The 20,348-nt window shown below is 46.7% G+C and overlaps 1 protein-coding gene across 2 annotated transcripts in view; it reads right to left on the bottom strand.

The window, feature by feature from the left end:
* The window catches only part of SHLD2 (shieldin complex subunit 2), an 844,943-nt gene that overhangs the window by 387,351 nt on the left and 437,244 nt on the right, over window positions 1–20,348 (bottom strand). The window lies entirely within an intron of this gene.

Genomic DNA, 20,348 nt, shown 5'->3' with positions numbered 1-20,348 from the left:
GTGTGGCGTGCGGTGCCCTCAGGTCACGGTGCAGGCAGCGACTCGGTGTCGGCGTCAGATGGCGTCATGGGTGAGACCTGGGTCGCGGAACGAAGTGAATGCGGTGCTCGTCGCGGTGGAAGCAGCGTCGTCGTCGTTGCTGAAGCGCTGTCGTTGGCTGACGAACTGGAGTCAATGGCACTGGCATCAGTAGGCCAAGGCTGCGGTGTGGGATGAGAGCGGGGCGTTATGTAACTTTATGAGCGGTGCCCTCGAACCACGGTGCAAGCAGCGGTGTCGATTTCGGCATGGAGCGGCATTTCTGGTGATACCAAGGCGGCGGCGTCGTGAAGCGAGGAGGTGCGGTGTGCTGTGCTCACAGGTCGCGTTGCGAGCAGCAGCTCGGTGGTGGCATCAGCAGGCGTCGTCAATGAGACCAGGGTGGCGTTGCGGTGGTACCCTCTGCGGTGCCGTCAGGACACGGAGTCGGCAGCGTTGTCGTCGACGTCATCGGGTTGCAAAGTTCCCAGTGCTGAGGGCAGAAGAGCTTGAAGTCTTTGCCGTTCCTGAGACTTCTTGAACAGGGGGCAAGCTCTTGGAGAAACTCACAAAAGTAGATTGCAGAACCCCATATGTATAATGTTTTTCATATAAAGGCAAAAGACTGTCTCTGTGGAATGACTATTACATTTCAAACTGTTGAAGTCATCAATAAAGATTGTTAAAAAAAAAAGTAGATTGCAGAAAGTTCAGTCCAGTACTTTCACTGCCAAAGACAGATGCAGCCACTGCAGGCCAACACAGCAAAGCACACAGCTAAGTGGTAGTTCCCCCTCACAGCTTCTCCAGCTCTTCTTCTTGGCAGTCTTCTTGGTCCAAAAGAGTTCTAAAGTTCAGAGGTCTGGACCCCCATACTTATATCCCAAAATCCTTTGATCTCTTAGGCAGAGAGTGTCTGTGCCCAGCCAGAATCAGTTTTGCCTTCTCCGGTGTGACTTCCTGGCAGGAGGTGGGGACGGCATCGTCAGAGGCAGACCAGGCCCTTTGATGTACAAAGAAATCTCCTTCCCCCTCCCCAATTGCAGCCCAGGTCTATTCAGCCCTTTACTGACCCACCCAGACAGGTAATCCACATTCCAGAAGAGGCAGACGGAATGACTGAACAAGAAAATACCTACCTTCTACAAGTGGTATTTTCAAACACAGAATGTAAAGATCACCTTCACTAAAAGATGCATCTTTAGATTTTGAGTTCAGGCATACTAAACTTTGTTTTCCTACCTAATTCCCCGGGCCAGTTATGTTTATAAGATGTTATAAACAAACTCCCCATTCTGTCTTATGGGGAACAGGTAGCCGTGCAATAGTGAAAAAACGAAATTGGCCGTAATTCACTATCAGGACATACTATACACACCAGGGCATGTCCTACCTTTCACATAAACTGCACCCTGCTCACAGGGCTACCTTGGGCCTACCTTAGGGGTGGCTGACATGTAAGAAAAGGCAAGGTTAGGGACTGGCAAGTGTGTGCACTGGCCAAGTCGACATGGCAGTTACAAACTGCGCACAGACTCTGCAATGGCAGGTCTAAGTTACCTTTACAGGGCTACTCGCGTGGGTGGCACAATCAGTGATGCAGGCCCACTAGTATGGAGAAAAACAAGGAAACCCTAAGGGTCAGACGGGACCAAGAGTAGATATATTTTTTAAAGCAACAAATGTCCCATACAATTGGGATAGGTATAGTATCACAATTTTAACAATCAAAAACTGGAATTATCCATGTACTCAATTAGAAGGATAAATGCAATTTAATAGCAATAAAGAAGAAACACGTAATATGCAGAAGGATAAGTGAGCAAACTGTGAATAGGTAAGAAGGAAATAAGCCGATTTCCTTACCACAGGCAAGTGACTTTACAGTGTGTGCAAAATTGAAAGTATAGAAAGTCACAATCAGTTTAACATCTCATACTCATGTGTAGAATACATAATATAATTTACAGTTTAGACGTTTCGATTCCCATGAAAGTGGTGGGATCTCTTCAGGACTAAACGATGAAGGAATGCCTGGGAAGTTTGCCTGGGTAGGTTCTTTATTGCTATTAAATTGCATTTATCCTTCTAATTGAGTACATGGATAATTCCAGTTTTTGATTGTAAAAATTGTGATACTATACCTATCCCAATTGTATGGAACCTTTGTTGCTTTAAAAGCAGGCCCACTAGTAGCATTTGATTTACTGGCCCTGGCACACTCAGTGCACTTTACTAGGGACTAAAAAGTAAATCAAATATCCAATCATGGAAACACCAATCCATAACACAATTTACAGAGAGCATGTGCTGATTAGCAGTGTTTAAGTGCTCAGAGTCCTAAAACCAACACAAGCAGGTCAGGAAAAAATAGGAGGAAGAAGCAAAACGTTTGGGGATAACCCTGCAAAAAGGGACATTTCCAACAAAAATAATAGGATCTTTTGGAAACCTTTCACAAAATATGCTAATTTTATTAAAATACAGCAGCCACTCATTTCAATTCATCATACCTTATTTTGGTTCAGTCTATTTATTACCGACGGGCCATGATAGGTTCAAGCAGCGTTTCACTGCAACATTTTGGGTACATTTTTTAATATTTGGTAACTTTATAGTCGGCCAAACGCTTCACTTTATAATGTAGACCCACTTCTGTTACAAGCACTTTCATTTATAATAGTCCCAGTGCTAACTGCTCAATTTTTGTCCTCTAGGCAGTGCTGCATATATGTCTGTTCCCAGTAGTAATTCCCCATTCTTAATCTTCTAGCCATTGCTGCTAGCTGCTTCTCTGGTCCCCATGGCAATTCCTAATTCTTAGTCTTCTAGCCACTGCTGCTATTTGCTTTGCTGGTCCCAGTGGTAATAACTCCTTCTTAGTCCTCTAGCCAGTGCTGCTAGCTGCTTCTCTGGTCCCAGTGGTAATTCCTCAACCTTAGTCCTCTAGACAGTGCTGCAGATGCTTCTCTGGTCCCAGTGGCAATTCCTCATTCGTAGTCCCGTAGGCAGTGCTGCAGCAGTGGTAATTCCATATTCTTAGTCTTCTATCCACTGCTGCTTGCTGCTTCTCTGGTCCCAGTGGTAATTCCTTATTCTTAGTCCTCTAAGCAATGCTCGAGCTGCATAAAGGAACCACAATTAACAACATAAGGTACTGAATCTCTTAATATAATTATTTATTTATTTTAAATCGCAGCTGAACATACAATTCCATTTGTTTTTATTGGAAGTGCGATGCACATTACGTAACAATATTGCATTTTAATCACGAAAGCTAACAAAAATCTCGTATTCGAATAAAAACAAATGGAAACAAATGCTCAGTTGCAATATTTCACTTTATAATTGCATTAAGGGTGCAGTACCTTATAAGGCTAATAGAGGCCCCTTTACAACTCCACAGGAACACCTAGTAACAGCCTTTGGTACTGCACATTTTCCTTGCTTTGTGGATTTTTTTTATCCCTCATGCTATTGCTGGGATATTTTTTTATAACAAAAAAATCTAACAAACATTAGCATTTGCAACGTCAATAGCTAAAAGTTTCACTAATGCGAGACCTATTGCATTGCAAATGCTTGTTTAAGAATGGTTTGGGGATAACTTTTCAAGAAGTCCATTTCTTTTTTCGGCACATATGTATTCCCAGTAACACATCTACCTCTTGCGTGGGTAAGGCAGCCCAGTTCCCCCCTGCAGTACCTTTCCTATCCAACAACAAAGTCACATATAAGGGGAATTTTATTCAAATTTTTATAATAACTGCGAACTGAGTGACTAACACCTTGGGTCCTGATGAATGCCCTGGAACCCCTTCTGGGGACCACCTGCAGGCAGAAACATGTTGACCATTAAGAGGGGTATATTTGGTTTACAACCCCAGTCCTCTTTTTAATCCTACCCCAGTGGACCTACTGAATAAAGTTATTTTGGCCACCTGTAGGTAGTTTTCACTAGCACTCTGTCCCTCACTGACCTCATTTCCATCGCTCATCAAAACACCTCTGCTCCTCCCAACTTGGGGAGTTGTAGCCCACTCCTTGGACCTCACAGTCCGGGTGTGAGGAGGGACTCAATGATGAAGCAGGTCACCCTCGGGTGAGTGAGGGTTATAGTCACAAGAACGATCTTAGTTTATCAATACGGGTAACAGTTCCGGGCTATGAACTAGCCTCTAGCCCGATCTGTATGACAATACCAGACATACTTAGGTGTGAGTTTCATGTAACAGTGGGCTTAGTACATACCTGGTGGGGCCAATCCCAAGTTCCCCAATGTGAATAATATTAGTAAGGAAATTCCCATATCAAATGTTAAAATGTATATGGGTTTTTCTCACAGACCATGAACAAAAAGTTTGGAACTAACCAGTCTTACAAATGTAACAGACTAACTGGTGGGGCCAATGGAAGCTTTTTACCCGTGTGCCTACTTCTCACTGTAGCATAAGCATATACCCAAGTCGTCGTGGCCTCAAGGGAGAGTGTGGCAGATTAGACTGAATAGAACTAAGACACCACCTTTTCTGGTATTTCTAGGTCCAGTGAAAATGAGTAATGGAGATTTCATGACAACAGCCAAGTAACAGTTTTATGTACAAAATGATATATTAAAATACAGAGAGTATACATACAACTAGGAACAGTGCAGGAGTAAGTATAACACTTTTTAAGGCAGAGGTTGCATCAAACTTTGCTCAGAGATGCAGGGGGAGAGAAGAGTAGGAAAACAGGCAGGCGGAACAGGGAAATAAATTCCAGAAGCTTATATAAAATAACAATGTGTAATGTTGGAAGGAATATTTCCAGTGGAGGAGGGAAGAAAAGATTTGGCCAAAGGAAGAATAGCTCTGTCCAGAACAATACATTTTGGATAATTTATTGATGCCATATTTTCATACATAGTTTCATAGATAGGACCACAGGACACCCAGTTAGCACTTTTAGAACACAATATAACACAAGAGTGGTATGAGCAAAAGGTGACCATGTATTCGAAAACTCTTCAGTTCTTGCAGTGTGAGCAGTGGACTTGTGCAGATCAGGGGAAGGGAGTTTCATGAACTAGAGCAGAGCCTAAGAAGGATTGGTAATGAGGAGGCCAGTGTCTCCAGGTGGAAGACATCAGTGCTACACACATAGCACTGACCGCCAAAGATGGTCAGATTCTCCGACGAGAAGTGAAGAGACTGGGGATTAGAGAAAATTGCATATCAGGGAGGCTAATTTGCAAGTTCATCATACTTCCATCAAAGCAAATGTAGGTAAATGAAAACTGGAGAGTAACAGGGTGTAAATCTTGTGTGCTAGAGATCAAGTGGCCTCCTATATGACGAATATCCTTAACAGATGCTTGACGGGCCTTCATGTATCAGTCAAAAGACCATTACCACCCAACACATGCCTTAAATGTCTGCCATAGGACTCAACAGTGCTCACACCTAACATTCCCTAGAAAGAGTACAGAACAAGTTACTTACCTTCGGTAACGCTTTTTCTGGTGGATACAGTATCTGCCTGTGGATTCCTCACCTTGTGAATATCCCCTGCGCCAGCATTCCACGGAGCTTTTTTCCCCAGCTCTCTACGCCGACGTGGACGTCATAATACTTCGGCTCCGCTCGCGACTCCGTATGACGTCACAGGAGCCATAAGAGAGCCACGTCGGCGTGATGACGTCAGTTCCACCCATTTTTTCGGTGCCTCCGAGGCGAACAGGTGGACCAACGACAGATTCAAAGTATACACAGTATACAATATTCAATCAAATATACATAGTACATATACAAAAGGAAAGCTAAAGAAAACAAGCATTTCCTACCAATGTACCAGAAAGAAAGAAGCTACAAAGTATAACAACATCTCAAGCAAGACATCTTTTAAGGTATACAAAGGTGGATAACGGGGAGGCGGGTGGGCCAGTGAGGAATCCACAGGCAGATACTGTATCCACCAGAAAAAGCGTTACCGAAGGTAAGTAACTTGTTCTTCTGATGGATACATCTGCCAGTGGATTCCTCACCTTGTGAATAGATTCCCACAGCAGTCCCACTCCCGGAGGAGGGTGTCCACCTTCCTATACCAAAAAATCTTGCAAGACAGAGCGCGCAAAGTGGCCCTCCCTCCTCATCTCAGAGTCCAAGCAATGATGCTTTGCTAAAGTATGGAGGGAGGCCCAAGTCGCGGCTTTACAAATGTCTGCCACAGGAACACCCCTAGCCAAAGCAGAGGTAGAAGACTTAGCTCTAGTTGCATGAGTTCTAATACCCTCGGGAGGAACCTTACCAGCAAGGGCGTAGCAGATCTTGATGGCCAGGATGATCCATCTGGACAGAGTGCGCTTGTGCACAGCTTTTCCTTTAGAATGTCCAACATAGCCCACGAAGAGCTGATCGTCTAAACGAAAGTCTTTCGTTCTGTCCAAGTAAAAGCTCACAGCTCTTTTTGGGTCCAGACGATGAAGTCTTTCCTCCTCCTTGGAGGGATGAGGAGGTGGATAAAAAACAGGGAGAGTAATAGACTGCCCCAGATGAAAGGGAGTAACTACCTTAGGTAGGAAAGCAGCCCTGGTCCTGAGTACCATCCTTTCAGCATGCAAAGATAAAAACGGGGGTTTTGAACTAAGAGCTTGAAGCTCACTCACCCTCCTTGCCGAGGTTATGGCTACAAGAAACACCATCTTAAAAGACAACAGCCTCAAAGGGCAACTATGAAGGGGCTCAAAAGGGGACCCCATCAAGAAAGTTAAGACAAGATTAAGGTCCCACTGTGGCATTACAAAAGGAGTAGGTGGGAACTTGATAAATCTTAATACAATAGGAGATACAATAGGAGATAATAAATAAAGACGGCTGATCTGGAAGACACAGAAAAGCCGATAAGGCCAATAGATAACCCTTAACCGTGGCCACAGCACAGCCCTGTTGAGCCAAAGTAAGAGCAAACTGAAGCACATTGGAAGGTCAACGGATCTCTCTCCACACCATTTAACAAACTTAGACCACCTATATGAGTAAATGGACTTGGTGGAGTGTCGCCTGGCCGATAAAATAACATCCACCACATCAGACGGGAGAGAGAAGGAATTCAGGTTGCCCCGTTCAATCTCCAGGCATGAAGGTGTAAGCTCTGGAGGTGGGGGTGTAGAACCTGCCCCTCCGACTGCGAGAGGAATTCTGCCCTCAGAGGGAGACGGAGCGGAGGGCACGAGGAGAGGTGGAGAAGATCTGTGTACCACACCCTTCTTGGCCAATCCGGGGCGACCAAAATAACTTGGGCCCGGTCTTGGCGAATCTTCCTCAGAACCTGAGGAATCAAAGGTATGGGAGGAAACGCGTAAAGGAGTTGTGAGCCCCAACTCAACTGAAACACGTCCCCCAACGCCCCCTGCATCGGAAACTGGAGACTGCAGAATGACGGGCAATGCGCGTTCTGGCGGGTGGCAAATAGGTCCATCCGAGGAGTTCCCCACGTCCGAAAGACGTGACGAACCACTTCCGGATGAAGCCTCCACTCGTGGTCGGCGGAGCACTGCCGACTGAGACTGTCCGCACGAACGTTCAGCACCCCGGCCAGATGATTTGACATCAAGCAAATCCGATGATCCTGAACCCAGGACCAAAGCCATAACGCCTCCCTGCAGAGGCGAAACGACCCTACTCCTCCTTGCTTGTTGACATACCACATCACGGTAGTATTGTCCATCAGGACTTGAACCGACTGGCCGCGAAGGGAAGGGAGGAAGGCCTTGAGCGCCAAACGAATCGCCCGCAATTCCAGAAGGTTGATGTGAAGCAACCTTTCCTCTGGAGACCAAAGACCCTTGATCTCCAGATCCCCCAGATGAGCACCCCACCCCAGGGAGGAGGCATCCGTTATCACCGTGGCCACCGATGGAGGCAGATGGAAGGGCTTTCCTTGATACAGATTGCCCCCCACGCTCCACCAAGATAGATCCGCTGCAGCTTCTCTGGAGATCCTGATCGACTCCCTGAGATCTCCTTTGTGCTGATACCACTGCCTGCGGAGGCACCACTGGAGCGCCCTCATGTGCCAGCGTGCATGGTTGACCAACAAAATGCAAGAGGCGAACAGACCGAGCAGACGAAGGACCTTCAGAACTGTAACAACCGCTCCATTTTGGAATAAAGGGATCATCTCCTGAATGTCGAGAATTCTTTGAGGAGGAGGAAATGCTCGACACACATTAGTGTCCAGTACAGCCCCTATGTACAGGTTGCGTTGAGAGGGCACCAGGTGAGATTTGGGCACATTGATTGAAAAGCCCAAGTCGAATAACAGCTGAGATGTTACCTGCAGATGATTCTGCACCATCTCTGGGGACTTCGCTTTCAGAAGCCAGTCGTCCAGGTATGGAAAAACTGGAATCCCCGACCTCCTGAGATGAGCAGCCACCACTGCCATCACCTTCGTGAAGACTCGAGGTGCGGTAGTAAGACCAAATTAGAGGACCGCAAACTGGTAGTGTTGCGACCCAACCGTAAAACGGAGATACTTCCTGTGCAACTTCAGGATTGGGATGTGGAAATACGCATCCTGCAAGTCGATCAACACCATCCAGTCTCCTTGCTGCAACGCTTGAAGAACCTGCGCAAGGGTCAGCATCTTGAATTTCTCCTGTTTCAGGTAAAAATTCAAGACTCTGAGGTCCAGGATTGGACGCAATCTGCCGTCCTTCTTGGGAATCAGGAAATACCAGGAGTAGCATCCCTGACCCCTTTCCTGCTCCGGAACCACCTCTATCGCACCTTTTTGTAACAAAATAAGAACCTCCTTCTGCAGAAGAAGCAGATGGTCTTCTGAGCAAACACCCTGGCAAGGAGGGTAAGGGGGAGGAAACTCCCGAAAGGGAAGGGCGTACCCAGTCTCCACAAGGTTTAAAACCCAAAGGTCGGTCGTAACAGATTTCCAACCTCGCAGAAAGTGGGACACCCGACCCCCCAAAGGTCTCACATGATCTAGGATGGGGGATCTAGGGCTGCTTCCCTGAAGCTTCATTGGGTGCAGAGGAGGCAGAAGATGAAGATGGGTTGCGGCCAGAACCTCTCCGTCCCCTTTGCCTTCCTCTATACGACCTATAGAGGGGATTCTGCTGCTGCTGTTGCTGCTGTTGCTGAGGTTGCCGGAAGGAACGCAATGAGGATCTCCCAAAGCCTCTAAATTTCCTAAGACCAAATCCCTTAGCAGGAGTCTGTAGTCCCAAATATTTCGCCGTAACCCTGCTATCTTTAAATCTTTGCAAGACAGAATCAGCCTTCTCGCCAAAAAGTTTTTCTCCATCAAAAGGCAAGTCTACCAAAGTGGCTTGAACATTAGTAGAGAAGCCAGAAGAACGTAGCCACGCTTGCCTCCTAGTGGCTATCGAAGACCCCATTATCCTTGCCACAGAATCAGCCGTGTCTAGTCCCGACTGAATTACCTGCCTTGCAGCAGCCTGAGTGTCAGTGACCACCTCCATAAAAGAAGCTTTCTCTCCTTCTGGCAGCTTAAGGGCTAATAATTTCATAGAGTCCATCAGTGCATGAACGTAGCGCCCTAGTAAACAAGTGGCATTAGTAGATTTAAGCGCCATGCTCTCTGAAGAAAAGACCTTTCTGGATGCTTGATCAGTCTTTTTAGAATCCCTATCCGCAGGAGTCTGAGGGAAGGCGCCTGAAGAATGCTTCGAACATGAAGCTTGCACCACAAGGCTTTCTGGAGAAGGGTGGGAAGAAAGAAAGCTTGGATCTCCCGGAGCCACCCTATACCTCCTTGCCACTTGTCTGGAGACTGCAGGCGAAGAGAGTGGCTTACGCCAAACATCCATTACAGGCTCTAAGATAGCCTCATTAAAAGGCAACAAGGGTTCAACATTCGAAGTTGGTGAATGCAGGACTTCAGTTAGGAGGTTTGGCTTATATTCATCAGAGGGTAACTGCAAGTCCAGCAACTCTGCGGCCTTTTTGATAACCGAATGATAGGGGGCCAATTCTTGTGGTGGCGAAGACCTAGTCGAAGAATGCTCCCACTCCGGAGTGGTATCAAGACCACTAGCATCCTGAATGCCTTCAAAATCACCAGAAGATGCATCCACCTCACCTTCTTCCACTTCCTCCCTATAATGCTCCTCTTCGAAGACTCTCTGGGCCTCTCTCCTTGAACGGATCCGAGGAACCGGCGTCGGCGGCGCTGTATGCGGAGTCGGTGGAACCGAACGTGGAGTCAGCGGCGCCGGGCAGCAAGCCGAACGAGTCAGCAACGGCGTCGAGGAAGGCTCCGAAGAAGGCCGCTCCCGACGAAGCCGAGATTGATCACCAGACAGCGCCGGAAACTGCCACGAAGGAGCCAACGGCAAAAAGGGCATAAATGGGGCCTGAGCATAATGCTGCGGCACTCCCAAAGTGTATGCCATAGAACCCACGGGACCAGATGGTGCGCCGGATGGGAAGGCAGCCTGTTGAAAAATCCCATACATCGCATTAAGGAAATGCGTTGAATCTGCACCCGGTGCCAGGAACTGCGGATAAGGGATTGATTCTGAATCCGGTCGAGGAGTACCCTGAACCGGAGCCGAAGTGTCCTCAACAGGCGCCGCAGGATCAGCTGGTCCTGGAGAAAGCTCTTTCTCTTGTTCCTGTTTAGCGTCAGAAGCAGAAGACTCCACTGGCGCCGGTGACTGCGCCAGAGACTGCGCCTGGGACCGCGCCGGAATCCGCTTCGGCAAAGGCAACCTCTCTGGAGACCGCCTAGGAGATGGAGAAGGAGATACAACATCCTTACTTCGACGTCGAGGCGACGGCGATCTCGAAATCTTACTCCTCGAGGACCGGCGCCCAGAGCTATGCTTCCTCTTCTTGTGATGTTTCTTCGACTTCGAAGAGTGCGAAGTCGACGACTCCGGCCTCGATTTCTGCTTCTTTCCACCTCTTCTTTCCTTCTTTGCTTTCGCCATGAAGAGTTTCGCCTCTCTCTCCTTCAGGGCCTTAGGGTTCATTCTTCTGCACCTGGAACAGTCCTCCACGTCGTGGTCAGAAGAAAGACACCACAAACAATCCTCATGGGGGTTAGTCATTGACATGTGGCCCCCACATTCCCTACAAGGTTTGAAACCTGACTTCCTCGTCGAAGAAATGGTAAATCCAGAAACAATAACCCACTACAAGACTACAAAGTAGCAGGAGAGTGCTGGAAAACTGTTACGCTTCGAAGGCGCGGAAAAAAGGGAACTGACGTCATCACGCCGACGTGGCTCTCTTATGGCTCCGGTGACGTCATACGGAGTCGCGAGCGGAGCCGAAGTATTATGACGTCCACGTCGGCGTAGAGAGCTGGGGAAAAAAGTTCTGTGGAATGCTGGTGCAGGGGATATTCACAAGGTGAGGTATCCACTGGCAGATGTATCCATCAGAAATACACATAACTCCAGAGATTGGTATTGCAGAGCACAGATAAAAGCCATCTACTTGGCTATTCATTTGCAACCTCAACAGTACATCTTTTGACATATAACCACACCTGCATACACACAATGGCATCAAAGCCACGTAATAGGGAAAATACCTTGAAACATATCCACCGGAATTCCAGCAATGGACAAATGTACACCCCAGCAAACAAACACAAAGCAATGTCCTCTATCGCATGCATCCATGCACACAATATTTTACACAAAGCTGTAGCCAGGTCTAGCTGGCTGCTACCCAATAGATTCCATAACTGAACAATCATTAGTTAACGCTAATCCTCCAAGCCACTATCTAATGTGACTCAAATCAAAATAATAGGAAATATATCCAAGACAATTTCAAAAGGGGAGTATGAAGCTGGTGATTTAGAATCCCAGAACTATGGAAAGCACCAAGATTCCGAACATGACAAAAATTAACAGGTTGATGGTTTTCATTTAAGATATGACATATGGACCTGGATATATTAGCGTTTGGTGTAATACGTATAAAATTTTAAATTAAAAAGATATGTCTAAATATGGCCCAGCCAGAGATTTTGGTGTAGAAACCCATCGCCCTACCAGCTGTCTCATGAGGGAGAAGGGCGATATAAAAGCGGTCACACAATGCTGGTACACAAGCAGTTATTTTCCTTTACTTGCTATATAAGGTTAAATCTTTATTATCACTAGTGATAAGGGGTGGAGATGGTTATGATCACTGGCTGCTCAATGTAGTCGTATATAAACTACTGGTTGTGCAAAGACATCGATACAATACAATTTGGTCATGATAAAGTAATACAGGTACCAGTCAGGGGCCACAGTTTACCTATTCAATGGATCAGAGAGCCTACTTAATACCTTTAGTGTTAAACAATGCCAACATGTGGACTTGCAATGCTGTTTAATCTGGATAGGCCCCAGACAATTGAATGGGGTTTAACAATGACTGGGCCTGTTTTGTATATTAGGATTAAGGCCTCGGGTAAGGCCACATTTGGTGTTCTACCAAGCGTGGTATCCTTGACCATTAATCCAAAATGGTACATCTTTGGTGTAAGCAATTTTCCAAATCCTCCTTTAGCACAGAAATGTCTGTCATAGTTTTAGACATGTAGCTCGACATGTAGGTCAACTCGTTGGCATCATCTGGTGAGACAGTGAGCATTGACATATTTTATCTTTGCTTCCTACAAAAACAGATGTGCGTAGATTCCAGGTTAATGGCTGCTTACATCACAAGCGACGTACACTATGCTATTTGACTGAGGGCTCTGTTTAACATTGTTGGAATTATTAATTCAATTGGAGACCATGTTCAGCCATTAACATATGTACCCATGCTTCCTAGGCATGCACATGAAAAGAAAAACTATTTGTGGACTATTTTAATGCAGCCAAGAATAGATACTTATAACAGCGACTTGTTTTCCACAAAGCATTTCATAATGCAGGTCTGCCATCTCTAAGCCCCGTAGTGACAGATGTTACCAATAACCAAGTTAATGCACTCAATTTAACAATCTTGGATGGATGGGTCGACATTTCCTACATTCAAAATGTGACCTTCAGATCACAGTGAATGTCAGAGGCAGGCATTAACTCACGGAGTCGCCTGTGGCAGATTCTCTGATGCGGGCCCTGTTTGGCAATTTCAAATGCAATGATGGTTTTGGAAAGGAATGAAATGAACGAGAAAATGAAGATAAGGGGAGGTCTGGATATGTTCCAGCTCAATTGGGACACATCCGGTAATGCATTTGATCTATGCCCATCACAGAAGAGGCCATTCGGAGAGAAGTCTAAAAGAATAGTCCTTCAACCTCCCATTACCTACCCCACCGTCGTTCTCCTAGCCACGATTTTGCAATCCAATGTCCCGTCGGCCTGAAAGCACAAAATGTCATTGCACTCTAAGTCATCAATTGCACTCTTGTGTTTTTTTCCACAGAGGTGTGTACTTTGCGCTGCGTTCACAGGTGAAAAAAATCAGACAGAAAGGATATAAAAGCTTTCCTTTCTTGATTTAAGGAAATAAAGATCCACATGTCCCCTCCTTTCAGGAAATAAAGAATTTTCTATTGTAGTTGCATGAATGGATTAAAGAATACAATTAGGGGTGGCTACTTAGTACCTAGCTCAAGTGCTGGGGATATGTTGGCTGGTGACAGCGAATAACAAACGATGGAAGTTCAACTGAATCCACACATAGGTAATCTTGACCTGATTTACAAAACGAACAGTCAGAAATGACAGATTTTTTTAGACCACAGAAATCACTTTCCACTGTCAATAACCTTAAAGCATGACAGCTTTTACGCATTAGTAATTGTAAAATAAGGGGTGGGAATATTGTATTCTGAGAAGGCATTCAAGGTGCTGTTGAGAGAGTTCATGCAACCTGATTTGAACACTCAAACTGTGTATTGACAGGTAACTTGCATACCATTCTCACCTTAGAAAAACACTGAAATGCATACCTACAAATGTTAGGAGAAGATGTAGGTCATTGGTGGAAAGATTATAAAATACACATGGGGTCCGATTACAACTGTTAGCGGAGGGTTGGCGCATGGTGGAAACCGCCATGCCACAGCTCTACTCAAGGTCGTCCCAGCAGCCAGTCTGCCAGATTACGACTTTTCAGTGGTTTGGCGGACGGGCGGCATGACAGTCTTGAGGTGATGCCTCTTTTCAAGGTGGCGGTGCCTTTGAAAAAGGCACCGCAATGGGACCGCACTCCAAAGTTCATGCACTGCATGGACATGAAAGTCCATGTCGTGCAGGAAGCTATGTGCATGCACACGGGGGGGGGGGCACATGTTATGCTCCCATGTGAGCATCCAAATGCGGTTAAGGCACAGGGGGGCCCCGTAGGGCCCCCTTCGTTTCCTCTCCTCCAAGGTTTACATGGAGGAAGAACCTTCATGTAAACCCTGGAGGAGATAAAAATGAGTTAGGTTGTCCCAGGGCAGTCCGACAGCCCAACTCCTAATGAGCCAGTCGGACTGCCGGAGCGACGGTGGCTGGATCCGCCACCGCCGTGCCACCATGAGTCTGGCGGTGCTTGCACCTTAAAAAATATTCTCTAGGTAGAGAATAAAGGATTAATAAAATGACAGTACTAATGCTCAATCACCCACATGTACTCCTGCCTGAACACAATGACCATGACTAAGGGTATTCCCATTCTTTGCCTTTAGTGGTGCCTAAAGGGTCACACTTGCAATCAATGATAAATATACAGACTATAAAGTACTGCTGTGAATATTGGAAATCTATACAAAAAAGGAGGAAATCTACGATGTTTATAATCCAGACATTTATAAAGTTTATTTCAGAATCCATGTTTCAGGTCTCAGATTAGCCATTGATTGCATCATCGTACAAGCGTTGACCGTGTGATTTCTGAATCTGATCTAAAGGTTGAAGTTGCTTAATTCACTGGTCCGCATTTTATGTGTCGCACTGAAACTTGTTGTGAACATCACTTATTTTACTGCACTAATTCACACTATGCAAGACCTGTGTTAGAGTGCCCCGAAAGTTCTGGTCTGTGCTCATCAAGGTTAACAAGTGCCTCGTCCTGACGATTTTGATCCTTTCTGAGGTTATTCTTTAGTGGAACCACTTTACCGTGGTATGAAAACCATCAAACTGCCTCCCATCTACTTTCAATATTTCATGTATTATTATTGTACTCAAGATAAACGTTGATATTAGTCTAGATGGTCTTTTACATCTCATAACAGTATCTCCACATGAAAATCCTTGAATACTATTCAAATTTGAATTGCTAAATTCTCTTTAGACCACGTATAAGTATTTAACAATGAATCAAAAAAGTGGTTCTTTTTAGAATCTACTTTGTTAGCATAAAAAAGATAAAAATGTATGTTGCTTGTTTTGTTTGTGAGTCATACTGAGCGTGAGTGAAAAAACAGGTGGCCAAGCCAGCTGGCCCAGGGGTAGCCAAACCCTGATGCATCCATGATTCGGCCACATGCAGAGGCGGATGACATAGAGTCTGGCTCTGCACCCGACCTAAAATAGGCCAACATGGGTTATTGAAACTTGCTGTGGGTTTGTGGTACCTTGACGATGATGCTTCTGCCTTCAAAAGAAGTGCAGAAAGAAGCAACAGGGATGCAGAAGGAGGCAAGAGAGGTGCAGAAACAGGCAGGAGAGGTGCAGAAAGAGGGAACTGCTGCCCGAGGGATGAAGTCCACTTTAATCCTGCGGTCCTCAGGACACAAGAGGACCTCTTCACCCCACCAGCAATGCGCCAAGAGGCGCGTTTGCAGAGTGGTGTAAAAAGAGGTGAGGCCTCGGACCACCTCTCAGCAATCCCACTGTATGGGGCTTACTGGAGGAACCTGGTGGGCTAGTTGGCCCCCAGAGACCCTCAGGATTCAAGGGGACTTAATCCCCCAGGAGGTGCGTTTGCAGAGTGGTACAGGGAGGGGTGTGGCCTCCGGGGAGATGTGGCTTTTCTTTTTGTTGTTAGAAGGGGGGCTGAGTGGCCCCCTTCTCTTAATATTTTGAGGGCCTTAGGGGCCCCATCCCCGGGGCATGGCCTCCTTTTTTGTTTTTTTAAAATTATTAATACAGAAGGGAGGCTGTGTTGCCCCCCTTCCCTGGGCCACTATTGGGGGGGCCTGGCCTGTTTTTTTTTTTAATTACAGGTGGGGGGCCGCAAGGCCCCCCTTCCCTAGGCCACTTCTGGCCCCGGGGACCCCATCCCCCGGGGCCTGGCCAGCCTTCATTTTAAATTTTAGAGGGGGGTGGCGTGGCCCCCCTCCGGAGGCCAATTATGGCCCCGGGGACACCATCCCCGAAGGCCGGCATTGTGTTTTAAAAAATAATTAATTAAAGTGGTGGGGGGATGAGTGCCCCCCTCCCGGGCCACTTCTGCCCCGGGGACCCCATTCCCCAGGGCCGGCCCTCAAGTTGAGGACCGTAGAAGCCCCAATACCCCCGTGGTCCCTGCCGGCTCCCCGCCTCCTGTGGGAGCCGGCATTGCTTTTGGACAGGGGGAACTGCTAACATGCAGCTCCCCTTACCTAAAAGCAATTCTACTTTGTTTCTTGGAAGTGAGCGCAGGTTTCCTGCTCTCGCTTCTAAGAAGCAAAGCAGTGTTTACTATGGCAGAGCGGGAGGCATGCCATAGCAAACGGCAATGTCCCGGGAGTGGGCACCCCAGGACATTGCAGGAGCCGGCCCTGGGGGATGGCGGTCCCTAGGGCCATAGAGGGCTCCAGAAGGGGGGAAGCTCGGCCCCCCTACCTTCGTCAAATTAGCACCGGGGAGGTGGTGGTCCCCGGGGCCCGAGGTCTGCAACGGACCCTCACCAGTAATTAAAGTTTGCCCCAGGGAGGTGGTGGTCCCCGGGGCAGTGTGAGGAGGGGCAGGACCCCCTCCACACTTCTTCAAAGTACATTTAAGCCCCAGGGAGGTGGCGGTCTCTGGGGTTGGGGGCCCTGCGATGACCCCCGCACATATTTAAGGATGCCCCGGGGAGGTGGCGGTCCCTGGGGCAGCGTTGGGAGGCAGGAGCCCCCATGCATTTTTTTCAAGAAGCCCTGGGGAGGTGGCGGTCCCCGGGGCTGCGGGGGGCTGTGTGCCCCCTGCATATTATTTCAAAAGCCCTGTGGAGGTGGCTTAGTATTAATTTTAATATGACATTAATATTCCCAGGTAGAGGTAAGTGGGGGATTGGTATGGGCTCACATCCTCTTATTTGCAGGCCTTGCTCTGCTTCAGTAATAAGCCACGCCTGCAGATTCTCATCTTAGCAAGCAAGAATTGAGTTCTCGATCCTTCGCCAGAGATGCTTTGCAGGCCAGTAATGTGACACCACTACTCACATTTAATATTCTGGTAGAAGCCAGTAATAACTTTTCTTCTCTACAAAGACACATTCTGACATCAGAGTATGTCTGTAGTAGATAAATAATCAACAGGGTTTATAGGAAGATTACTGTCTGCCTCATTTAAACTGATAGTGATGCATGTTCTTTATTTTCAGTTTCTATCATTGACATGCTAAAGAGATAGTGAAAAGAAAATAGCTTTGTAGCAAGGGCCTTCTGTTAATAGACTGCCGCTCGTACTTGGGATTTATTCTGCCAGTGAACTTTGTGAGTGTTTGCTCCTGGGCGTGAGGGACTGCGAGGCCCTGCAGCGGCTATATCCTCATCAGCTGCGGCCTCTTCCCGGACACTCCCCTTCTTGCCTGCCTGTTTAAATACGACTCGCGGCCCCCGCTTCGCGGGAGCCGCTCGTACTTGGGAATTATTCTGCCAGTGAACTTTGTGAGTGTTTGCTCCTGGGCGTGAGGGACTGCGAGGCCCTGCAGCGGCTATATCCTCATCAGCTGCGGCCTCTTCCCGGACACTCCCCTTCTTGCATGCTCTACCCTTAAATTTTCAGTCTTGTGACGCAACGCGGGACGCGCGCGGGTCGCGCGCCGGGCGAAGCCCGGGCCAAGGGCGGGCCCGTTTAAGCCCGTTAAAGACCGAGTAAGACCGGACCGGGCACCCCCCCTAACATCTGTTACTGTAGGAAGTTGGTTACTGTAGTTTATTGTATCACATTAGCATCTGGCCGTTCTGTTATTCAATTTATCTATGGCGACCACACGAGGGAGCAGGAGTAAAACGGCCATGGATGCATCTAGTATAATTGGCCCATTGGACAATTTTATTGTAAGAGCTAACTCTGTTATTGATCAAGGGATTGCACTTATGGAACGGAGAGTGTCCCAAGACTTAGTACTAGCAAAACGTTCTTCTATGGGTCACTTTGCAACAGCTAAAACTCCAGACCAGCAAAATAAAGAAGTAGACCCTATTGTTCATGCGGACTTACATAGTTTCCCAAATATGGTAGATCTGTCAGTGTCGGCCTCTGAATGTATATCAGTCTCACAATTAGAGAGGTCCTCGATTATAGAATTAGATCCATTGCCAGAAGATTTAATTACTAGACAGTCGAGGGGAATGAGAGAGGGTGCGATACAAAAATCATCAAAAAATTCAAAGAAAAGAAAAGAAAGTAAATAAAACTAAGGAAATTCAGAAAACTATTGCGCATGTGGAAAAGGGGTCTTGCGAGCTATCCTTAAGCAATGAGGTGGGAGTACAACAACAAACAAAGACTGGCCGTACTATTACCCGCATAGACGTGAATAACGCGACTCTGGGGTCAGGGAGTGTAGAGGCTTCCCCTAGCACGTTTATAAGTACCAAGGATGTTGAGGCTGATAATAAACTTTTCGAGTATATGAGGGAGCTTTTTAAAACACACCTCTCCCCTTTAGAAAATAGACTGAGGTGCATTGAAAAGCAGTTAACGGAATTGATTGTCTTCTCTAAGTCTCCGAGTAATCCTGGGATATTAAAGGCTGGAGACAGAAAGTTAACTTATAAAAATAATAAATCAGCGGGCTCGTTGATAAATAAATCATCTGCCCCAGCCGAGATTGCAAAAATAATGGATTCTACTGCTTTAGAGAAAAAGTCAGTAGACAATACTAACACCCCTATTGTGAACACTAGACAGCAGACTAATACATCCAAGGATACTGCCTCGGATCCTATGGGAAATCGTAGCTGGGGATCTCCATTGGGGAAATTAGCTATTAACTTGCCCCCGGAAGTAACCCCTTTCTTGGTGGTTTTGACCGGGGTACCAGAGTTGAAGGAGGACGTAGAGGAGCCTATCGGGTCACTAAAAAATAAGGTTCAGCATTGGCTCAATATAAAACGACCATTACCTCCGAATAGGATGAGTAAGATTCTAATGGTGCGTAGGGTGCCATGGGTGGGGCATGGAAGAAAAACCATCCAAGGCGACTGCATTTTGGTCAATTTTGAAGACCCGGGTACTGTATATCTGTTCATGGGATACCAAGAGTAATAACGAAGGTATTGGAACTAAGCGACTTTCATTTTTTTATCCTCCCAGGATTCGTTATGACCCAGTTTTTGATCGTAGCTGGGGTAGAGTAGGCCTTCAAGAGAGAGGAGTAGATAGAAGGGAGGGGGGTGGCAAACAACTAGGGAAGTAAGTTCTAGGGATACCTGGAGAGGTATACCGACCGTCAATAGGTTTAGTTGTCTGGAGATGGTCGATTGACTCCCTTTGATTGCTGGAGTTAAGTACGATTTCTGTGGGGGCCCTAGTAAGTCAAACAAAAGAGCCAATTATTTGGCGAATGGTAATTCAAGGCTTATGCATGAGGGATGGGATAATGAGATAGTAGCGACTCCAATTGTCTCGGGACCACTAGTAGAGGAACTAAAAAGACAAGAGCACGCAGTGTTTAAACATACTGGTGCCGAATACGAAAGCGAACTAGTTTGTCAACAATCCCAAAACACTGTAGTGAGGGACATCGGAGTAAATCCCATACCGATAGAAATAGGCACTTGTATTGATAATTCCTCTGTTTTGGAGCCGCCAGGAGATGTCCAAAGTGGGATGTTGGCCCTCTTATCCTGGAATATAGCGGGCCTATCAAACAAGGTAAAGGACCCCATCTTCCGAGATTTTATTGAAAAATATGATGTCATCTGTTTTCAAGAGTGTTGGGAACAGGCTGAAATTCATCTTGCAGGGTATCGTACATATTTCTCGTCTGCATCTCAGTCAAGTAGGGGTAGATGCTCTGGTGGGCTCTGTACATATTTTTCTAATACTGTTAACCTGACCATAAAGCTCCAGACCACCGGGGGGCATAATTTCTATCAGATTCTCTTTCACAAAATGGGAGGCAAACGACACATCACCCTAGTAAACATGTACAATAATATCCCAAAGGAGGATCAGAAAAGAGTCCTGGAAGACTTAAATAATTCGCTACGCCATGGGTTAG

This window comes from Triturus cristatus, chromosome 1_2 (assembly GCF_964204655.1).
Source record: "Triturus cristatus chromosome 1_2, aTriCri1.1, whole genome shotgun sequence".
NCBI classification, from domain to species: Eukaryota; Metazoa; Chordata; class Amphibia; order Caudata; family Salamandridae; genus Triturus; species Triturus cristatus.
The sequence above is the reverse complement of the archived record's forward strand: the minus strand, read 5'-3'. Positions and strand labels throughout refer to the sequence as shown.